Raw genomic sequence first — 24575 nt, forward strand, 5'->3', positions numbered from 1 at the left:
GGAAAACCTCATCTCAAAAGAAAGAATCAAAAACAGCCCTCTCTCCCACAGAGTTACAAAATCTGGATTACAATTCAATGTCAGAAAGCCAATTCAGAAGCACTATTATACAGCTACTGGTGGCTCTAGAAAAAAGCATAAAGGACTCAAGAGACTTCATGACTGCAGAATTTAGATCCAATCAGGCAGAAATTAAAAATCAATTGAATGAGAGGCAATCCAAACTAGAAGTCCTAACGACGAGGGTTAACGAGGTGGAAGAACGAGTGAGTGACATAGAAGACAAGCTGCTGGCAAAGAGGGAAACTGAGGAAAAAAGAGACAAACAATTAAAAGACCATGAAGATAGATTAAGGGAAATAAACGACAGCCTGAGGAAGAAAAACCTAGGTTTAATTGGGGTTACCGAGGGTGCCGAAAGGGACAGAGGGCCAGAATATGTATTTGAACAAATCATAGCTGAAAACTTTCCTAATCTGGGAAGGGAAACAGGCATTCAGATCCAGGAAATAGAGAGATCCCCCTCTTAAATCAATAAAAACCGCTCAACACCTCGACATTTAATAGGGAAGCTTGAAAATTCCAAAGATAAAGAGAAGATCCTTAAAGCAGCAAGAGACAAGAAATCCCTGAGGTTTATGGGGAGGAGTATTAGGGTAACAGCAGACCTATCCACAGAGACCTGGCAGGGCAGAAAGAGCTGGCAGGATATATTCAGGGTCCTAAATGAGAAGAACATGCAACCAAGAATACTTTATCCAGCAAGGCTCTCATTCAAAATGGAAGGAGAGATAAAGAGCTTCCAAGACAGGCAGGAACTGAAAGAATATGTGACCTCCAAACCAGCTCTGCAAGAAATTCTAAGGGGGACTCTTAAAATTCCCCTTTAAGAAGAAGTTCAGTGGAACAATCCACAGAAACAAGGACTGAATAGATATCATGGTGACACTAAACTCATATCTCTCAATAGTAACTCTGAATGTGAACTGGCTTAAGGACACCATCAAAAGGCGCAAGGTTTCAGACTGGATAAAAAAGCAGGACCCATCTATTTGCTGTCTACAAGAGACTCATTTTAGACAGAAGGACACCTACAGCCTGAAAATAAAAGGTTGGAGAACCCATTTACCATTCGAACGGTCCTCCAAAGAAAGCAGGGATAGCCATCCTTATATCAGATAAACTAAAATTTACCCCGAAGACTGTAGTGAGAGATGAAGAGGGACACTACATCATACTTAAAGCATCTATCCAACAAGAGGACTTAACAATCCTCAATATATATGCCCCGAATGTGGGAGCTGCCAAATATATAAACCAATTAATAACCGAAGTGAAGAAATACTAAGATAATAATACGCTTATACTTAGTGACTTCAATCTAGCTCTTTCTACCCTCGATAGGTCTTCTAAGCACAACATCTCCAAAGAAACGAGAGCTTTAAATGATACACTGGACCAGATGGATTTCACAGATATCGACAGAACTTTACATCCAAACTCAACTGAATACACATTCTTCTCAAGTGCACATGGAACTTTCTCCAGAATAGACCACATACTGGGTCACAAATCGGATCTGAACCGATACCAAAAGATTGGGATCGTCCCCTGCATATTCTCAGACCATAATGCCTTGAAATTAGAACTAAATTACAAGAAGTTGGAAGGACATCAAACATGTGGAGGTTAAGGACCATCCTGCTAAAAGATGAAAGGGTCAACCATGAAATTAAGGAAGAATTAAAAAGATTCATGGAAACTAATGAGAATGAAGATACGACTGTTCAAAATCTTTAGGATGCAGCAAAAGCAGTCCTAAGGGGGAAATACATCGCAATACAAGCATCCATTCAAAAACTGGAAAGAACTCAAATACAAAAGCTAACCTTACACATAAAGGAGCTAGAGAAAAAACAGCAAATAGATCCTACATCCAGGAGAAGAAGAGAGTTAATAAAGATTCAAGCAGAACTCAACGAAATCGAGACAAGAGGAACTGTGGAACAGATCAACAGAACCAGGAGTTGGTTCTTTGAAAGAATTAATAGATAGATAAACCACTAGCCAGCCTTATTAAAAAGAAGAGAGAGAAGACTCAAATAAATAAAATCATGAATGAGAAAGGAGAGATCACTACCAACACCAAGGAAATAGAAACGATTTTAAAAACATATTATGGGGATCCCTGGGTGGTGCAGTGGTTTAGCGCCTGCCTTTGGCCCAGGGCGCGATCCTGGAGACCCGGGATCGAGTCCCACATCGGGCTCTCGGTGCATGGAGCCTGCTTCTCCCTCTGCCTATGTCTCTGCCTCTCTCTCTCTCTGTGTGACTATCATAAATAAATAAAAATAAAAATAAATGTTTAAAAAAAAACATATTATGAACAGATATACGCCAATAAAGCAGGCAATCTAGAAGAAATGGACACATTCCTGGAAAGCCACAAACTACCATAACTGGAACAGGAAGAAATAGAAAACCTGAACAGGCCTATAACCAGGGAGGAAATTGAAGCAGTCATCAAAAACCTCATTCTCACCACTGCTAGTCAACATAGTACTGGAAGTCCTAGCCTCAGCAATCAGACAACAAAAAGACATTAAAGGCATTCAAATTGGCAAAGGAGTCAAACTCTCCCTCTTCGCCGATGAGATGATACTCTACGTAGAAAACCCAAAAGCCTCCACCCCAAGATTGCTAGAACTCATACAGCAATTTGGTAGTGTGGCAGGATACAAAATCAATGCCCAGAAATCAGTGGCATTTCTATACACTAACAATGAGACTGAAGAAAGAGAATTTAAGGAGTCAATCCCATTTACAATTGCACCCAAAAGCATAAGATACCTAGGAATAAACCTAACCAAAGAGGTAAAGGATCTATACCCTAAAAACTATAGAACACTTCTGAAAGAAATTGAGGAAGACACAAAGAGATGGAAAAATATTCCATGCTCATGGATTGGCAGAATTAATATTGTGAAAATGTCAATGTTACCCAGGGCAATTTACCCGTTTAATGCAATCCCTATCAAAATACCATGGACTTTCTTCAGAGAGTTAGAACAAATTATTTTAAGATTTCTGTGGAATCAGAAAAGACCCCGAATAGCCAGGGAGATATTAAAAAAAGAAAACCATAGCTGGGGGCATCACAATGCCAGATTTCAAGTTGTACTACAAAGCTGTGGTCATCAAGACAGTGTGGTACTGGCACAAAAACAGACACATAGATCAATGGAACAGAATAGAGAACCTAGAAGTGGACCCTCAACTTTATGGTCAACTAATATTCGATAAAGGAGGAAAGACTATCCATTGGAAGAAAGACAGTCTCTTCAATAAATGGTGCTGGGAAAATTGGACATCCACATGCAGAAGAAGGAAACTAGACCACTCTCTTTCACCATACACAAAGATAAACTCAAAATGGATGAAAGATCTAAATGTGAGACAAGATTCCATCAAAATCCTAAAGGAGAACACAGGCGACACCCTTTTTGAACTTGGCCACAGTAACTTCTTGCAAGATACATCCACGAAGGCAAAAGAAACAAAGCAAAAATGAACTATTGGGACTTCATCAAGATAAGAAGCTTTTGCACAGCAAAGGATACCGTCAACAAAACTAAAAGACAACCTACAGAATGGGAGAAGATATTTGCAAACGACGTATCAGATAAAGGGCTAGTTTCCAAGATCTATAAAGAACTTATTAAACTCGAAAGCAAAAAAACAAACAATCCAATCATGAAATGGGCAAAAGACATGAACAGAAATCTCACAGAGGAAGATATAGACATGGCCAACATGTACATGAGGAAATCCTCTGCATCACTTGCCATCGGGGAAATACAAATCAAAACCACAATGAGATACCACTTCACACCAGTGAGAATGGGGAAAATTAACAAGGCAGGGAACCACAAATGTTGGAGAGAATGTGAACTGGTGCAGCCACTCTGGAAAACCCTGTGGAGGTTCCTCAAAGAGTTAAAAATAGACCTGCCCTACGACCCAGCAATTGCACTGTTGGGTATTTACCCCAAAGATACAGATGCAATGAAACGCCAGGACACCTGCACCCCGATGTTTATAGCAGCAATGTCCACAATAGCCAAACTGTGGAAGGAGCCTCGGTGTCCATCGAAAGATGAATGGATAAAGAAGATGTGGTCTATGTATACAATGGAATATTACTCAGCCATTAGAAACAACAAATACCCACCATTTGCTTCGACGTGGATGGAACTGGAGGGTATTATGCTGAGTGAAGTAAGTCAATCAGAGAAGGACAAACAGTGTATGTTCTCATTCATTTGGGGAATATAAATAATAGTGAAAGGGAATATATGGGAAGGGAGAGGAAATGTGTGGGAAATATCAGAAAGGGAGACAGAACATAAAGACTCCTAACTCTGGGAAACGAACTAGGGGTGGTGGAAGGGGAGGAGGGCGGGGGGTGGGGGTGAATGGGTGACGGGCACTGAGGGGGGCACTTGATGGGATGATCACTGGGTGTTATTCTGTATGTTGGTAAATTGAACACCAATAAAAAATAAATTCATTATTAAAAAAATATTATCTAAAACATCCAGTGTTCAACATAAAGAAATTATGAGACATATAAAGAAACACAAAAGTGTAACCTACTGACTCAGGAAAAAAGAGGTCAATTGAAACAACTTCTGAATGTCCTTTTATGTTGGATTTAACATATAAAGACTACAAAGCATCTATTTTAAATTAATTCAAAGAACTAAACATGTTCCATTATGTTCAGAGAACTAAATCATGACATCAATGATCTAATGAATGGAGTATCATTAAAAATACATAAAGAAACAATCAAAATTCTGAAGTTGAAAAATATAATAATTGAAATGAATAATTCATTAGAATGGCTCAATAACAAATTTGACCTGTCAAAATATAGAATCAGTAAATTTGAGCTTAAATCTACAGAAATGGCTGAAAACCAAACTGGATTTAAAAAAAAAAGCAGCAACATTAATCAACACATCCAATCTCAAGAAACCCCAAGTAGAATAAACTCCAAGATATTCATATGCAGACATATTATGCCCCCCCAAAACAAGAGAAAACTACAAAAGCATCAGAAGAAAAATGGTCCCATATAGAGAATCACAATAACACTAACAGATAACTACACATTAAAAGTAATAATAATAATAATAATAATAATAATAAATAAAAAGAAGGCAAGGAGCAATCGAATACCATGTTCAAAGTGCTAAAGGAAAAAAATTACCAACCAAGAAATCTATACTCAGCAAAACCATTTTTCATAAATATATGCCCAGATAAAGATTCAAAAAAGATGTTGCTTGCAGACTTATCTTTTAAGAAACTACTAAAGCAAATCTTTCAGATTGAAATGAATGTGATGTGATCAACAAGTGGGCATACATCAAATTCAAAATCTTCTCCACAAAAAAAAAAAAAAAAAATCTTCTCCACAACAAAGAAACAACACAATGAAAAGGAAACCTATGGAATGAGAGAAGATATCTGTAAACCATGTACAGAAAAAGGGTTAATATCCAAAATGTATAAAGAACTCATGCAACTCAATAATAATAAAAAACAATCTAATTAAAAAATGCAGAGGAAGTGAATAGATATTTTTCAGAAGACGACATCTAAATGGTCCAGGTATACAAAAAGATGCTCAACATCAGTATTCCTTAGGGGAATGCAAATCAAAAGTATAATGAGGTATCACTGCTTCACACCTGTTATTACAGCTATCTTTAAGAAAACAAGAGATAAGTGCTGATGAGGGTGTGAAGAAAAGAAAACCTTAGATACACTGTTGTCAGAAATGTAAATTGGTGCAGTACTATGGGAAATACTGGAGAGGTTCTTCAAAAATTAAAAATAGAATCACTAGCCATTCCACTTCCAGGCATGTATCCAAAGGAAATGAAAACAGGATCTCAAAGAGATGTCTGCACTCCCATGTTTACTGCAGCATAATTCAAAATAGCCAAGATATGGATGGAAAGTAAATGTCCATCAACGGATGAATGAATAAAAAAGATGTGTTACATATGTACAATGGAATACTTTTCAGTAATGAGAAGGAAGGAAATTCTGTAATTTACAACAACATGGATAGATCTCCAAGGCATTATGCTAAGTGACAGAAATCAGATATATAAAGAGAAATACTATATGATACTATTAATATGTGAAATCTGTAAAAGCCAAACTTGTGAAAACAGAGAATAGAATGGTGGTTACTGTGGATTTGTGGGTATGGCAACTGGGGAGGTATTTAATAAAACAAACTTGTAACTAATACATAAGGTAGGTCCTAGAGATTAAATGCATGGCATAATGATTATAGGCAATATTCTGTCATAGACTTCAAAGCTGCTAAGAAACTATCTTAAATGTTCTCACCATAGAAAAGAAATAGTAATTGTGTGAAGTCATATAGGGGTGAGTTAACACTACAATGGTAATCATATTCTAATATATAAATGTATCAAAACAACACATTGTATGCCTTAAGCATATACAATGTTCTGCATCAATTAAATCTCAATAAAATGTATTTTAACTTTAACGTATTTATACATCACAAAGAATATAGTTATATTAACATATTGATTATAATATATTTAATAAAATTTATTTAATGTGAAGAAAAAAGATGGGAAGTGACATGACAGTAACTCAAATCTAGCAAAAGAGTGCTGAAAATGACAAATATATGGGTAAATATAAAAGATCCTATAAATATACATGTTCCCATTTCTTCTCTTAACTTCTTTAAAAGACGTAAGATTATAAAAAGGAAATAATTATAACACTATGTACTAAAACTATAGTGATGTAATTTATGACAAGAGAACAAAGGAAGGGAGAAAAAAGGGATATACAAGCCTACCTCGGAGATATTGTAGGTTCACTTCCAACCCACTACAATAAAGTGAATATCACAACAAACCTAGTTAAATGAATATTTTGGCTTCCTACTGCATATAAAAGTTATGTTTATATCACACTGTAGTTTATTAGGTCTACAATAGCATTATGTCTTAAAAACTGTCAGTACCTTAACTTAAAAGTACTTCATTAATAAAAAATGCTAACCATAATCTGAGTTTTCAATGAGTCATAATCACTGATCATAGATCACCATAACAAATATAATTATAATGAAAAAGTTTGAAATATTGTGACAATTATCAAAATGTAACACAGAGATCCAGAGAGCAAATGTTGTTGGAAAAAAATGGCACCGATAGACCACAAACCTTCAATTTATTAAAAATGATTATCTATAAAACACAAAATGCAAAACAACGAGGTATACCTATGTATTAGAATAAAGCTTCTATATATTACTAGAATTAAGGTAGTATTCCTGAAATAAAATACAATAAATATAGATGCATATTGGAATAACAGGAACCACCACAAAAAAAAAAATGTTTTTTTTAAAACAGTCTACAAAATAAACAGAGAAGCTAAAATGGTGAACTAAAAAATATTTCACAGAAAGGAAGACAGTAAGGAGGCACAGAGCAATTAGAAAGATGTGAGACAGAGAACAAACAGCAAAAGAGCAGGTGTGTAAATCCCACCATAACTATACATATATTAAGTATGAAAATATTAAACAGAACACTCAACTCACAGGACACCAGCAATAAAAGACAAAATGAATAAATCAGATTTGATTAAAATGGAAAACTTCTGCATTTCAAAAGACAAAATTAAGGAAATGAAAAAATTCAGAGATGGGAAATATTTGCAAATACACATCTGATGGACTTTTGTTCACAATACATAAAGATGTATTCTTAAAACTAAGTAAGATGATGAACAATTCAATTAAAAAATGGGCACAACACGTTTCTCCAAAGAAGATATACCAAAGGACAATAAGATAATGAAATGATGTCCAATATCACTAGTCATTAAGGAAATAAAAAACAAACCCATAAGGAGATATCACTTTATAACTACTAGGATAGCCATTATCAAAAAGACCACAAGTGTTGGTAAAGATGTGAAAAAAATGGAATCCTTATATACTGCTGGTGTGAATATAAAACAGTACAGCCACTTTAGAAAAACAGTTTGACATTTTCTTAAGAATTTAAACATAACCTTAGCATACAACCCAGCAAATTCTCTCCAAGGAATCCATCCAAGAGAGTAGAAAACATATGTTCACTCAAAGAACTATATGCATTTGTTCATATCAGCATTGTTCTTAAGACTCAAAAAGTAAACATAATCCAAATGTCCATCAGCTAGTAAATGGGAAAAAATGTGCTATGTCCATACAGGGGAATACTGGTTAGCAATGAAAATGAAGGAAATAATCCATGCTACAATGTGGATGAACCTCAAATACATGCTATATGATAGCAGCCAGATGGAAAATACTCCATATATGTGATTCTATTACATGAAATATTAAGAAAAAGGCAAAATTATAGAAATGGAAAGAAAATCAATGGGTCTGAGAGCCAGACTCCAACCAAGATCAAAACAAGTTTAGGGGAAATGGGAAATGTTTAAAACTGGACTGTAGTGATGGTTATACATGCCTATAAATTTATGCAAAAACTGAACACTTAAAATAGTGACTTTTAAACTATGCAAAATATACTTCAATAAAGCAGAAATAAAGACTAAGTAAAAAGTATTGTCAAGTGTATTTTTACTCCAACATTTATTTCAACTTTAGTGTTAGAGAATAATGCTCCACTTAACGATTGACATAGTTGGGCATCATCACCATCTTCTGAAATTTTAAAAGAAAAATCTCCTTACTACCTACAGCATTTAAATATAGCACTTATTAAAATGTCTTCCTTTTAAACCCACATCTAACTGAGGCCCTTATTTTTATTATATAATTATTATTATAAACTAAAGATCAAAGGTATAATTTAATGATTTAACACATATTTTGGGGGGAAACATCACAACATGTAAGTAATCAGAAAGAAAAATACAAATAAAAATTTTCTAACTTTATAAAGTAACTTCTTTTATATTTACCAATTATTGTGTGTGAATTTTGATGAAAAAAATATTGAGTCACATCCTGTCTAAAAAGTATTTTTTTTTCCTGGTTGTAGAAAATTAAGTAATGTGAAGTTAAATTAAACAATTAATGATAAAAGCTGAAGAGAACGACTCATTAACACTGAACCCACGTGTTCAATTCTGTAAAAATCCTGATCTACATTTGGCTCAATGTTCAGAACTTCTTTCCTTTATTTCCCTAGTATTTATTGAACATCTGGTACATGATAGACCCCCAAGGGGTAACAAGAAATACAAAATCTCCAAGCACAAAAGGCTTATTAGATTTCAATGAGGCCATAATGGAAAGTGTTAATATACAGTGTAACTGTTGGAGAAGGAATATGCATAAAGAGTGGATGGGACTGCAACACACAGATGGACTCCAGGCATCTCTAGCAACTCAGGCAAGAGTCGGATCACCCAGGACACCTGCACTGTGCAATGTCACAGGAGGAGATGGCTAGGGGCCTGAGGAGAGTTCTGAGTAAGCAAATGGGCTAATCACTTTGTCACTCTGGCAGCAGTAAGGAGGATGGATGAATTGGGACAATGGAGCACAAGGTACATCTTAGTACCAAGGAGAGAGAAAGAGGCAGAAAACAGAGGGAATTCTCACTGGTGTGAGACAGTATATCATTGTGGTCTTGATTTGTATTTCCTTGATGGCAAGTGATGTGGAGCATTTTTTTTTATGTGTTTGTTGGACATGTGTATGTCTTCTTTGGTGAAATTTCTGTTCATGCCTTCTGCCCATTTCATGACTGCATTGTTTCTTGGGTGTTGAGTGTGATATGTTCTTTATAGATCTTGGATAATAGCCCTTTTTTTTATGAATTAATTTTTATTGGTGTTCAATTTACCAACATACAGAATAACACCCAGTGCTCATCCCGTCAAGTGTACCCCTCAGTGCCCGTCACCCATTCACCCCCCCACCCTCCTCCCCCTCCACCACCCCTAGTTCATTTCCCAGAGTTAGAAGTCTTTATGTTCTGTCTCCCTTTCTGATATTTCTCACACATTTCTTCTCCCTTCCCTTATATTCCCTTTCGCTATTATTCATATTCCCCAAATGAATGAGAACATACACTGTTTGTCCTTCTCCGGTTACTGTGGCCAAGTTAAAAAAGGGTGTTGCCTGAGTTCTTCTCTGGGATTTTGATGAAATCTTGTCTCACATTTAGATCTTTCATCCATTTTGAGTTTATCTTTGTGTATGGTGCATGAGAGTGGTCCAGTTTCATTCTTCTGCATGTGGATGTCCAATTTTCCCAGCACCATTTATTGAAGAGACTTTCTTCTAGTGGATCGTCTTTCCTCCTTTATCGTATATTAGTTGAGCATAAAGTTCAGGGTCCACTTCTGGGTTCTCTGTTCTGTTCCATTGATCTATATGTCTGTTTTTGTGCCAGTACCACACTGTCTTGATGAACACAGCTTTGTAGTACAACCTGAAATCTGGCATTGTGATGCCCCCAGATATGGTTTTCTTTTTTTAAAATTCCCCTGGCTGTTCGGGGTCTTTTCTGATTCCACACAAATCTTAAAATAATTTGTTCTAAGTCTCTGAAGAAAGTCCATGGTATTTTGATAGGGATTGCATTATACGTGTAAATTGCCCTGGGTAAGGTTGGAGAACCATTTACCATTCAAATGGTTCTCAAAATATACCCTAAAAACTACAGAACACTTCTGAAAGAAATTGAGGAAGACACAAAGAGATGGAAAAATATTCCATGCTCATGGATTGGCAGAATTAATATTGTGAAAATGTCAATGTTACCCAGGGCAATTTACACAGATAATAGCCCTTTAACTGATCTGTCATTTGCAAGTATCTTCTCCCTGTAGGTTGTCCTTTAGTTTTGTTGACTGTTTCTTTTGTTTGCAGAAGGTTTTTAACTTGATTAAGTCCCAATAGTTCATTTTTGCCTTTGTTTCCCTTGCCTTCATAGATGTATCTTCCAAGAAGTGTCCAAGTTCAAAAAGGTTGTTGCCTGTGTTCTCCTCTAGGATTTTTTTTTAAATATTTTATTTATTTATTCATGAGAGACACAGGGTGAGAGAGAGAGGCAGAGACACAGGCAGAGGGAGAAGCAGGCTCCATGCAGGGAACCCGATGTGGGACTCGATCCTAGGACTCCAGCAGGATCACGCCGTGGGCTGAAGGCAGGCACTAAATGGCTGAGCCACCCAGGGATCTCCCTCCTCTAGGATTTTCATGGATTCTTGTCTCACATTTAGATCCAAACCATTTTGAATTTATCTTTGTGTATGGTGTAAGAGAATGGTCCAGTTTCATTCTTCTGCATGTGGCTGTCCAATTTTCCCAACACCACTTATTGAAGAGACTGTCCTTTTTCCAGTGGATACTCTTTCCTGCTTTGTCAAATATTAGTTGACCACAGAGGTACCACCTCACATCAGTGAGAACTGCTAAAATGAACAAGACAGGAAACAATAAATGTTGGAGAGAATGTGGAGAAGGGGGAACCCTCTTGCACAGTTGGTGAGAATGCTAACTGGTAGAGCCACTCTGGGAAACAGTATGGAGGTTCTTCAAGAAGTTAAAAATAGAGGTACCCTATGACCCAAAGATACTGATGTAGTGAAATGCCAGGACATCTGCACCCCAATGTTGATAACATCATTGTCCACAATAGCCAAACTGGGGAAGGAGCCACAATGTCCCTAGACAGATGAATGGAAAAAGAGATGTGTGTGTGTATGTGTATGTGTGTGTGTGTGTATACACACACACACACATACACACACACATAATGGAATATTACTCAGCCATCAGAAAGGATGTATACCCACCATTTGCTTCAATGTGGATGGAACTGGAGGGTATTATGCTGAGTGAAATGAGTCAATTGGAGGAGGACAATAATCATGTGGTTTCACTTATACATGGAATACAAGAAATAGTGAAAGGGATTATAAGGGAAAGGAGGGGAACTGAGTGGGAAAAATTAAGAGAGGGAGAGAAACCATGAGAGACTCCTAACTCTGGGAAACAAAGGATTGCAAAAGGGGAGGTGGGTAGGGAGATGGGGTAGCTGGCTGACAGGCACTGAGGAGGGCACTTGATGGGATGAGCACTGAGTGTTGTATGTTGGCAAATTGAATTTTAAAAAAATAACAACATATATAACTATATAGGAAATTAATAAGAATTAGCATATATATTACATGTATATAATATAAACAACCAATAAAACAATAGGATTTTAGCAAAAAAAAATAAAACAAAAAAAAGAAAGAAAACAGGAAATTCACTTTTATTAGGGTAATACTAAAGATTAAAAAATTAAGGACTCAACTGAGACACAGGAAATAAAGGAAAGTGGAAAGAATATGAAAGATTAGGTAGCAGTTGCATAATATACTGTTTTAATAAAGGAATTCATCATTATAGGGAAAATTAAGCAATAATTTCATGCTAACTTTCTACCATGTACTCCCAAAAGAAAGCAAAGCATTATCTATTGCTTATAGCAACTGGATTACAAGGCATAGACCTGATCTATAAAAAGCTAAATTTATGTACCCACAACAATGCCAAACTAGAGAAATAAAAATCCAAACATATATTTTTATATTTTTAATTTTTTTCTAGATAAAGCAATTTCTAAACAGAGATTATAGGAAAGTCTAATTTTTGACAACTGTTCTCTTCCCAACAAGCACACATACATTGACTTTACCCTCCCACAGACACTATAAGGTGAATACTATTATCCCTATTTTACATATGAGGAAATCACATGTAATGTGACTACATTACACTCTGAGAGGTTAAGTAATGTGCCCAAAGTCACTAGATTTTAGTTATGCTGTACAAATTCTTTTGAAAATGTAAATTTATTCCAGTGCAATTGATAAATTAGCAAATAATATTCTAACTCAAATTTCATATGTGCTCATTTATGAGAGATTTCATCTACAAGAAACAAGGTGAATACAAAAAACTGCACCTCGATAAACCAGGAATACATGAAAAGTACACACCATGTGAGGTGTGACTCTCATCCTTTCATCGTAACATCTATTATAATTTTCCGTCAGATTTCAGTAAGCCTCTTTGCATCACTCCACAGAAACTCACAATCTTGCAACACCTTCCATACTCACTTCAGCAAGGGAATAATGTATTTTGAAATATAGAGTACCAAATGTATTGCAGTATTTATTTGTTAACCACTTAGCATTTATGATCTTTTAAAAAACTATGTCACTAACAAGTTTTTGAGTATTATGCTTCCACAAGTCTGTCCTATGGCTTTCATTGTGGATTTTTGCATAGCATGGTGATTTTTTACCAGCAAATGCTTGCATTAATACCTGAGCTCACTTGTGGAATAATATCCAAGTTTCCTTATTTCAGAGCCTGTAAAGGTATAGGGTCTCCCCACCTTTAATACGTACTCATCCCAAACTGCATACAATGTGGTTTTTGAACATATTAAACTTCTAGTTCTCTTTCACATGAACTAGTATGATTATATGTATTAATTCACCCAATTCTTCAGCCTAAAGGCCTTAGAATCAACTCTGACTTTTTTATGTTCCACATCTGATTTTTTAGAAAATCTTGCCAACTACCTTCAAAATATTTCTACAATGTGATCACTTTCCACCATTTCCAACTACTACTGTCCTAATTCACATTGCCATCATCCATAGCAAGCTATTACAGGAGCCTCCAAGAGGATTTTTCTGCTTAAACCTTACACTTTTGTCTCATGAAATGTCTTCCTCTATACAGCAACTAGAGTAAGTCTTTTAAATCTAATTATGTCCCTCTCTTAATCTGAGTCCTCTAATTAAAATATACTCATATATTCAAATAAAATCATAACCTCTGATGACAGCCTGCAAGGTCTGCTCCTTTGTCCTTAGCTACCATATTCACTGTACTCTTACCAGTCTTTGCATTGTGCCTTGAACGTACCTAATACGTTCCCAACTAAAAGTTTTAACACAATCACTATTCCCTCAGATGGGAAATTCTCACCCCAGATACTGGTATAATTTCACTCAAATCTCTGCTCAAACATAACCTGTCAATTGGCTTTCCTTGGCCAACATATTGAAAATATCAACTTCCATCATATTATATTACTACTAAACCTGCTTTTTTTTTCTTCCTAGGACTTTTCACTATCAGACATATTGTGTATTTCTTTCTTTACTGTCTGCCTCTGCCAATAGAATGTAAGCTTCATGAAGACAGAAATTTCCTCTTGTTCACTATTGCACCTCCAGCAGCCTTAGCTCTTAACAGAAACACTAATGAAAAAATAGGAAGGACAGGACAGGACAACAGACATTAGGCTATATTTCTCATGTTCATTAAATAACTTTCAATAGTATAAAGTACAATGAATACTGAAATAATAAAAAAAAACTGATGACTAAACCTACATAGAAACTGTATTATTAAATATTAAATGGAAAATGTGCATATTTGTGCTACTAAAGACAGGTCAAAAGTTATTGCTCAACATTCACAAAGTATTATATTGTTTGGGTTGCCAAGTCAATAGTTCCATAATTGAAATAGATCTTAAAAGTTCACTCACCCCATTAGGTTTAGTTTTTCTTACTAATATAAGATGGGGATTTTTCTACACTCCACCCTGTCTAACCATCTATTTCCATGAATCACCCTCCACCATATAAAATGTACTCATATAATTACTTATAAACGTAAAAATTCTTTATATGGTTCATCTATTTGTTCTTTGTTGACAAAATATAGAAGAGTTTATCATATGATTTAAATTTCTAGAAAAATTCACTTAGACATCTTCATATTTAGAATCATCTCAGGAAAAGACTTTGTATTTTGAGAAATAATGAAGAAGGGAGAAAAAAGGAGACTTTAAAGATTATCTAGCCCAGGGATTTAACACTTTTTTTAAAAAAGATTTTGTTTATTCATGAGAGACACAGAGAGAGACAGAGACATAGGCAGAGCGAGAGGCAGGCTTCTCGTGGGGAGCCCAATGTAGGATTCAATCCCAGGACCCAGAACCATGGTTCCGGGAACCTCAGCCAAAGGCAGATGCTCAACCACTAAGCCACCCAAGGGTCATTTCTTTTCTTTGTTTAAGCAGCTAGAATTTTGTCCTTAAAATCTTAGGTGAGAACCCAATACATGAAACTTACACTGATCTATTTTAGGCATGGGGTGAGGAGATAAAACAATGGGTCTACAAAGAAGAGGGATCCTGAGATCTTGATGATTTATTCCTCTAGGATTTCAATATTCATCCCATTTACTATGACTCTCTCTAGCAAACTCCGAAGAGGAAAGTGTTCCTTCTAGTCAAAGTGCTACTCTTTAATGAGACAAGAGAATGTAGTTTCAAATATGACTATATAGGAGCTGACTATCCTCCATTAATAGTGAAGATGAAATTTAACAAAGTCAACTGCATAAAAGCATTGTGTGCAGTTTATAAAACAAATCCCACTTGCTGAACAAAACCATTTTGGGGGCTGAAAAGTAATTCTTGGTTCCTTATTTACAGAAAAATTAAAAGTGAGGTTTCATTTTGCATTGCTCAAGACAAATTCACCATGGTCATACATCCTAGTGACAAGATATCCCACTATCTCTATGTACATTTGTGCTTGTCAATTATGTCGTGATATGTTCTGTAAAAATAATCACCTTATCTGTAACATGTTTGAAAATGATACCTAATATGTTATCTATTCCTCTTCTAGTTCTAAGAAATCAATTTTAAATAAACATAATCAATTAACCTCATAGCCAGTTTTGCTGATATTTTATTATATGAGAGATTTCTATATGATATGTATCTCTGCCCAAACACAAAACAAAATGAAGTCAAAACCATACTTAGAAATCAAATTATGGTAAATGTTATGTATAAATACATGGGTAAGGGAAAGGGAAATACAAATGATTACAGATTATGTTTAACAGCTTTATCAAGAATTCACTTAAATTTAATGGAGTTATATGGGATTTTTTTTTTAGTTATATGGGATTTTAAAAGAAAAAGTTGTCTTAAATAATCACAAATGATCACAGTAAAGCAAATAATTTTGCTCTTGCCAAGATCTATGTTTAGACACAGGTCTAATGTTTTCAAGTAAACTTTTTCCTTTAATGTTTTTGGGCACACATGGCCTTAGGAACTTTATCTCTCTCTCTCTCTCTCTTTTTTTTTTAATTTTTAAATAAAGGCTTTAGCTGAAGTTTACCATTAATATCTTAAAAGTTGAGGGAAATACTGGTTTTCAGCACAATTTGGTCGAATTGTGTTACAGGACATACATATATTAGTAATTCAATAGCATGTCTAAAAGCAAAAGTGCTAAAATCGTTTTAAAATTCTTAAATATTGGGCAGCCCTGGTGGCTCAGCGGTTTAGTGCTGCCTTCAGCCCAGGGTGTGATCCTGGAGACCTGGGATTGAGTCCCATGTCAGGCTCCCTGCATGTAGCCTGCTTTTCCCTCTGCCTGTGTCTCTGCCTCTCTATGTGTCTCATAAATAAATAAATAAATAAATAAAATCTTTAAAAATAAATAAAAATAAAATTCTTAAATATGGATGCTTACATCCTGGACTAGGTATATTTACATCAGAATAATATTGTTAACAATCTGTTCTTCCTGTAATGCAAGCCATGTAAAGACACAAGTGGGGGAGCCTGAGTGGCTCAGTCGGTTAAGCGTCTGCCTTCAGCTCAGTTCATGATCTAAGGATCCTGGGATTGAGCCCCACTTCAGCTACCTGTTCAGCAGGGAGTCTGCTTCTCTCTCTCCCTCTGCTGCTTCTCCTGCTCTCTGTCTCTCTCTGTCAAATAAATAAATAACATCTTTTTTTAAAAAAAGAAAAAGACACAAATGGAAGCACAAAGCGTTGCAGTCTACCTAAAATACTGAGAGAGATGGAGTCTAACCTGAGGAAGCAGCTCCTTTCCCAACTTATAGCTAATTTCAGAGGAAGAAGAATCCTGAAGGTTATTAACACTTTGTGTTTTGCCTTCTTGGTCCAAATGACAGGTAGTTTGATATTGGTATCATTTATTTATTCCAAGATTATTTACTTCACAGCCATTATACATAGCTGTGATTCAGGAATTGTTAGAAACATAGTGAACAACATTGTCTCTGCTTCACAGGGGTCATAATGAGCCACAGTAAAAATGATTTTTAAGTTCTTTTTCTCTGGGTTTGGGCACATTCCATCTGCCATTTGCAAATAGACAACTAACATCCAAAGTTATGAGTACTGTGAAGATGACCTTTTCACTACAAGCAAAGTTTCATCTTAAATATGAGACTACTTCACAGCTTATATCATGGAAACTCATCTTACTGTATGTGTGAAGCTATTATTAAAAAAAGAAAAAAGACTGGAGGATGACACTTAGTGAATGACCAATGAGGGAATGATTAAATATTGGAAAAATAAAGCAGGCACATCTGAGAAGGATAGCACACTAAAATAAGTGTGAAACAAATGGAAACTAAACTTACTGGGTTGATAAGAATCTTGACTAAGCTGGAACCATAAGTTTTCTCATCTATAAAAAAGTGAATGAGAATGTTATTTTTCAATAAATAAAAGCAAAGCAAGTAAACGAAAAGACTGGGGCACTTGGGTGGCTCAGTAGTTGAGCATCTGCCTTTGGCTCAGGTCATGATCCCAGGATCCTGGGATCAAGTCCCACGTCACACTACCTACAGGGACCCTGCTTCTCTCTCTGCCTATGTATCTGCCTCTCTCTGTGTCTCTCATGAATAAATAAATAAAATCTTAAAAAAATAAGACTAAGGGTCGCAAGACTGAGATTTCAGGATGACCATGTTAAGGAAATGAACCTCATAGGTTAGGGCAATAGCACTAGCCTCACTAGTGTGAGGCTTAAGGAGCAAAAATTTCTTTCATATATGCATCATAGGCCGTTCTACCTAGAAATCAGCAATTTATATTTTTAAAATACACATTACAGCAAATAATCATCTAGACAGATATAGATACTGTCAAATACAGTAAAAGTTAATGCCAAACACAGCACTTTTTTTTTAAATTTTTTATTTATTTATGATAGTCACACACAGAGAGAGAGAGAGGCAGAGACACAGGCAGAGGGAGAAGCAGGCTCCGTGCACCGGGAGCCCGACATGGGATCCGATCCCGGGTCTCCAGGATCGCGCCCTGGGCCAAAGGCAGGCGCCAAACCGCTGCGCCACCCAGGGATCCCAGCACTTTTGTCTTAAGGAATGTATTTGTACTTGCTTAGCATGACCCACATACACTCTTGGTAAAAATACATGCACACATACAAACAAAAGCAAACAAAAAAGAGAACAAGCATGTCACAAACTGCCCAATAGATTCAACAGCCAATAATTATGCTATCATGCTACATGCACCTTAAAAAAAAAAAAGCTCATTTTGCATACATAACTTGTTTCCCTCAGCATCAGAGAATAGCAAAACCAGAGAAACCCACATCCTAAGCCACAGAATGGAGCCACCTGGTCTCATTCTTATCACAGGATGACAAAATGATTCCAGTCCCCTAATGCCATGCAGATATCCTCAGCATTTGTATAGTGTTTTTTAACTAACAAAACTGTTGCATCCTTCCTGAGTTGTAGAATGGTCAAAAGGTTCAATGCAAACATTTCTTCGGATAACCTCTGCTGTCACCACATTTAAAGGTGCAGACTGCATGACTGGCATAAATTTCAAATGCTTTCTTCCTTTTTCTTTCCTTTTTCTGTTCTGCTACTCACATGATTAAATATTATTTCAAAAAGCTTCTGGGATCTTTCCTACTAAAAATATTTAAATCAATACCAGCTTTGCAGTATTCATTTGTCAGTCTAGAGAAAATATGAACACTTTTATGAGCACAAGAAACAAGTTTTTTTAATACTCTAATTACATTAGACAGCAATTACAAACAAGTATGAGAAAGAAACCTGTAACATAAAATGTAGGCCTTCTCTTAAAATATATAAAATAGTGTTACTTCACTTTTTATCATAAAGATTTTTGGAATAAATAACTTGAAGGATTATTTATAATATTTTTAGTTAAAAAATGTAAGAGTTAATTCTAGGACTTTTTAATACCACAATTTCTACAATACTAGTGAAAAAGGATGTGAGATTCTGATAATCTAGTTGTCAGGATACCTGTGTAGAAAATTTAAAAGACTCCACCACTTATATTGACCTCTATTGGTATGATGAGAGAAAATTAATATGTAAAAGAAATATCACCGTCAATAATTTTCAATGAAAATGCAATTATCTGCAATTAATGTTTCACTGGGAAAAAACAAGCAATAGCATTTTTAAAGTATCACCTCACTCAATTCTAGAAGGCACACTATAAATTAGACAAGACAACGTTATCTTTTCTTCACTGAAAGAAGTTAAATGGCTCATGTAAAGTAATGTGGCTTCTGTGGCCAAATTAGGAACTGTTTTCCTTAAAATCTCTATTGACAGAATTTCAAAGAGAAAAATGAGATTTACCAAATAATAATAATCTGCCTAAGTATATGTTATGGATTGAACTGTGTGTCTCCCCAAAAAAGATAAGTCCTAAACCCCACCACCTCAGAATATGATCTTATTTAGAAATAAGGTCATTTTAGATGTAATTAGTTGAGATGAGGACATACTGCAGCAGGGTAAACTCCAAATCCAATCCAATCCAATCCAATCCAAACTCCAATCCAGTGTCCTAATTTTTTAAAAAAATGACCATGTGATGACACAGCGATATAGGGAGAACGCCATGAAAAGATGGAGGCAGAGATGAAAGGATCCATATAAACCTACCAATCCCAATGACTGCCAGTAGTCACCAGAAGATGGAGGAGAAAGATGGAAGAGATTGTTCCTCAGAGCCCTCAGAAGGAGCCAATTCTGTTGACACCTTGATTAAGAACCTCTTGCCTTCAGAACTGAGACAATATAATATGTTTTAAGCTACTGGGTTTGTGGTACTTTGTTGCCAGCAACCCTAGGAAACTAATAGAGTATAATTACAGCTATTCAAGGATAGCATGCCACCAAATATATTATGCTAGATATGATCAAGCTCCAATTGTTGGCAATGCAACAGACCCATTTTCCTATGATGCGTAGCAATACTGTATTCAGTGACATTGAATCCACCTGCCATTAGGTGAAAGATTATTAGGCATATTTGAATGCACCAATTCAAATTATGTCTCATGAAGTCACAATTCCAAATTACTTAATCAGCTGCCTAACTGGACATCCAAGGCTCCAAAATCAGGCCCATGAGATATCTGAGGTGCAGATCAAAATTATCCCAGAAAAAGGATCTACTACTGATTGGCAGTTTACCATTATTAAGTTGGCTGGCATCATAGCCTTACACAGTATCTAAACACCAAACTTTCTTCAAAGAGGAGTGTCATGGAGACTAGCTAGAAACATGATTTATCCATAACCCAGAATTCATCTACCTAGTTTCTGAACAACAACACTTCTGCATTTTAAATAGATTGTAAATGTTTAGTTTCTATACATCTCTACCATAAATTTTATAATTTTTTACTACTTTTTAAAGTTCTTATTTATTTATTTTAGAGAGAGAGAACTCATACACATGCACAAGGAGACAGAGGGGCAGAGAGAGAGGTAGAGACAGAATTACAATCAGACTTCATGCTGAGGATGGATCCTGAGGTAGGTAGGGCCTGATCCCACAACCCTGAGATCACAACCTGAGCAAAAATCAAGAGTCAGATGCTCAACTAAGTCACCCAGGTACCCCAATTTTCAATAATTTTTAAATTAAAGTATTTTAATTCATATTTACTTAGTTTCTCCCTAATTATATATTTTTTTGGTTGGTTGGTCTTGCTCTTGAATTATTTCATTTTCTGTTTCACAAATTTAAGAATAAAATATTAATGCATTTCAGTTCAGTTATGTCAGCAATTTTCAATAATTATTAGTCTCAGCTTTTTTTTGAAAGTAGAAATCAGAAGCCACAGTTTAAACACACACACACACATACACACACACACACAACACACACACACATTCTACCACCACCACCACCACCAAGATCGTCAGTCCAACATCCCCAAAATTAGTTCCAGGTTATTTTAAAAGAAACTGGGTCCAAATGATATTAGCTTATGTTGTAGTCACCAGAGAAATAAAACAGAACTATAAAATATCATTTGAAATGCAGTATCATAAGGGCTATCATAAAGCATGGCATGTACTTCTCAAATAGCTAAAACCAAAATCACCAACAAGGATGCCAATGCGTTTTTCTTAAACAACCACTTAGTAATCTGAGGTATAACTCATTTATTTCTCGTCAATTAAGATACAAACTCATTCACTACATTATTTATTTTGAAAAACTGTTAGTATGAGACAGATCTCCAAACAGAGCAGTTTCTGGAATGTTGAAAGGAATTTTACAAAAAGATAGGTCTATGAAAAGTACTCAAAGGAGTAGCAAAACAGTAAGCCTTTGGAGTAGAAGAGAAAACATTTTAAATGCATGACCAAATGTTTTCTTGAAAATTAGTCTAAAATTAGATGACCAAAAGTATAAGTATTATGTCTACAGTCTAAAGATGTAAAGATTTTCCATAAAAATGAATCACAACACACATAGATTTTGCAAGCATAGCAAAATCTGAAACTAAAAATATTGTTTTAGCTGGTAAAAACATTTTTTATATATAAGTGAATTATGGTGAGTTTCCTAACTGCCTGAAATGAATACTGAATTGAAAAAAAAAACTGTAAAATTTGTATGTTTAAATGAGAAGAGTAGAATAAGAAAGCACAATGAGAAAAATTAATGAGTATGGTAAAACTCCTCATAGAAGCAAAGGAAGTATAATTTGTAAGAGAACAACACTTCTGTTATACAAGGAAAACTCTGCATACCCCAAAGTTCTATTCTAGGTCTCAAAAGAAGCTCCTTTTATGAAATCTTTTAACCAAGTCCACAAATTTTCCTCTCTCTGCAATAAGGAAATTTTTTTTTTTTTACGATTTTATTTATTTATTCATGAGTGACAGAGAGAGGCAGAGACACAGGCAGAGGGAGAAGCAGGCTCCATGCATGGAGCCCGACGTGGGACTCGATCCCAGTATCCAGGATCAGGCCCGGGATGAAGGCAGCGCTAAACCACTGAGCCACCAGGGCTGCCCAGTAAGGTATTGTTTAACTGACAAATGACAGTGGCCATAAGGAAGCATTACCTGGGGCTGGCTATAAAAGCAACTCTTCAGCCACAGAAAAAGGAACTCTACTTAACATGCATCTTATAAGTTCTGGGTTGACTCTTCCTACTTCAGGAGACCTGATCTCTATGCAAGGCAACACTTTTCAAGAACAAAAGTCTCTAAAAGGACAAACACCAGAGAAATCTCAAAGTTATATGAACTCTTATTACTTTCTCCCTCCTCTACAATGAACTATGGGTAGGATACTCCCAAGCTGCATTTCTTAAAGCACACTTGGAAGTACCATCTTTACTAAAAACCACTATTCCTATTTAAAAGAACTCTAATGAAGGCAAGAATTGTAGCTGGCTCCCTTTCTACCCAAAGCTGCTAACTCTCAAAACACACAAAACCTGTTTTGCTTGGTACCTTAATCACAGTTGGCAATCAATAAGCAATTAATGAAGACCTAGTAACACTATCAAACTCTTAGGGTTTTTTTTTTTTTCAGCATGACACAAGAAGACACTTTATTTTATATTACTTTATTTCAGCACTATTTCTAAAAAAATTAATTCAAATATATTTATCCCTCAATAGGACTATAAGACCAGGAAGGCTAAGGATTATGTCATTTGTTTCCTTTGTATGCCAGATAGTCCCTTAAATATAACACGTACTGAATATATATTAGATTGACTGATTTTTATTTTTATGAGTATAGTTGACATACAATGTTACATTTCAAGTATAACAACCACAATATCTCATGAAAATATACATACAAATGCATGTAACTCTTCAGAACATATTAAAAAAAAACATAAAACTGACAGAATGCCATAGTTTGCTTTTAATGGGCATAGATACTTTTCATTTTCTCAACACTACAAAACTAAGCAGAATCTTGTTCTACAGATTCCGCCAAAGTAACTCCATATTATAACTTGCCTATAATTTAGTGAAACCCACTTTTAAAAAAAAGAAACATTATATCAGAATAAAAGACAATTCAATGAAATAAATGGTTATAGAACTACCTATTATAAAGCCCTGTGTTAGACGCTGAGGATGTAAAGATGAGTAAGATGTGTTTCATAACCTAAAGGAGTTCACAAACTACCTGAGGATCTGAGGACTTGCCCAGGTAGTTCAAAGGACAAATGTAGCAACAGACTCCAACTCCAGTCCCTGTGTGTTCATTCTCTGAGAACCAGGAGACTGCTCATAGTGGTAAATGATATGTAAATTATTTTTATGAAAAGAATAATGACCTGCTTATAATGATCAAATAAGAGGAAACTGTGGGTAGAAGAGATTTCACTTAACCATAAGATTAACTTGACCACCTAGATAGTAAAAGGGTAGGGTGTTTTACAAAGACTATCTTCATTCAACATCTTTAGGTTGTAACCCGGCAATTCCTCTCCTGTTTTGATGCTTACCTGAAAGTAGAATGCAGAAGTAAGCAAAGTTCAAGGTCTTCTGCTGACCTAGGAAATTATCAAATTATGTTGAGAGAGATAAAGTGATTATATATCTTAGATAGTGACCAATATAGAACTCCTGAGCACTAGTTCCTGTATTTCCAATCCTTCTAAGTGAACTACAGATTTAAGTAGAAACAATAAGCTCTGTGCTGCATTATTAATGATTCAAAGAAATAATGTCCCCAAAACCAAAGCTCAAGTTTATACAATCGATTTCACTCCTAACTGCTGTGTTATTGGTAATCATCAAAGAACATGCACTAAAATATTCCACCTGACTTAGCATGTGTTATCTAAACCTGGCCACGAATAGAGCCATTTAAAATAAACTTTTATCAGGGAGGGGCAAGATGGTAGAACAATAGGGGTCCTCAATTCATCTGGTCACATAAACTTACCTAGATAACTTTCAAAACATCCTCAACACCAACAAATTCAAAATGCGATTTAAAGAGAGAACAGCTGGAATGCTACAGAGAGAAAAGTTTTCACTTCTAACAAGGTAGGAAGGCGAAAAAATTAAAAAAGAATAAAGTGGGGGAGGGACACCGAGACTACCAGGCCTAAGTGGAGAGACGAAAGCCTCCGGGGCACAAAAGCCTCAAGGGTGCATGAATGCCTACCCCTGGAGAGGCAGGAACTTTAAAAATCCACATCAGAATTTTCCCTGACGGAACAGGGCTTGGCAAGAAAATTGGGCAGAATTGCAGGAGAGGCAGTGAAGCCTCAAGATTCCTGAAGTCACTATAAGAGAAGGGG

General features: G+C 35.7%; 1 protein-coding gene across 7 annotated transcripts in view; it reads right to left on the reverse strand.

Moving 5' to 3' along the window:
* Nucleotides 1-24575, reverse strand: part of SUPT3H (SPT3 homolog, SAGA and STAGA complex component) — a 529439-nt gene that overhangs the window by 305881 nt on the left and 198983 nt on the right. Inside the window, exon 2 of one of the 7 annotated variants that reach the window (XM_055329939.1) lies at nt 17611-17657. The exons of 5 other annotated variants lie outside the window; for them this stretch is intronic. The gene's annotated coding sequence lies outside the window, so the exon portion shown is untranslated. Of the gene's footprint in view, nt 1-17610; nt 17658-23771; nt 23791-24575 lie in introns of those variants that run through there. One more of the 7 variants, XM_055329934.1, reaches the window with a different exon arrangement.

Source organism: Nyctereutes procyonoides, unplaced genomic scaffold (genome assembly GCF_905146905.1).
Source record: "Nyctereutes procyonoides isolate TBG_1078 unplaced genomic scaffold, NYPRO_anot_genome, whole genome shotgun sequence".
Classification (NCBI taxonomy): domain Eukaryota; kingdom Metazoa; phylum Chordata; class Mammalia; order Carnivora; family Canidae; genus Nyctereutes; species Nyctereutes procyonoides.